Source organism: Cynoglossus semilaevis, chromosome 1, assembly GCF_000523025.1.
Source record: "Cynoglossus semilaevis isolate Cse_v1.0 chromosome 1, Cse_v1.0, whole genome shotgun sequence".
Classification (NCBI taxonomy): Eukaryota; Metazoa; Chordata; class Actinopteri; order Pleuronectiformes; family Cynoglossidae; genus Cynoglossus; species Cynoglossus semilaevis.
This window is the reverse complement of record NC_024307.1, coordinates 2,310,851-2,311,078: the sequence shown is the minus strand read 5'-3', so window position 1 is coordinate 2,311,078 and position 228 is coordinate 2,310,851. Positions and strand designations below refer to the sequence as shown.

At 45.2% G+C, this 228-nt stretch overlaps 1 long non-coding RNA gene across 1 annotated transcript in view; it reads left to right on the top strand.

Annotated features, from left to right (window-relative positions):
- Positions 1-228, top strand: part of LOC112487580 (uncharacterized) — a 27,535-nt gene that overhangs the window by 5,590 nt on the left and 21,717 nt on the right. The window lies entirely within an intron of this gene.

Here is a 228-nt window from a genome sequence, read left to right as displayed (position 1 = left end):
GCCTAAGAAAATATTTAGAAAACAAAAATAGCCAGGCACTTACGAGAGAGAGAGAGAGAGAGAGAGAGAGATGAAAAGAGAAGGAATCTCGCCAAGAATATACGACGGGCGGCCGTATATCTGCCTGTTGGAATTTAACTGCTAGGAAAAAAAAAAAATGGTATTTTCCTTTTTCGCCACAACTTAGAGAGCGGAGGAATCTTCTGCCCCGCCCTCGCCCCCCTCACC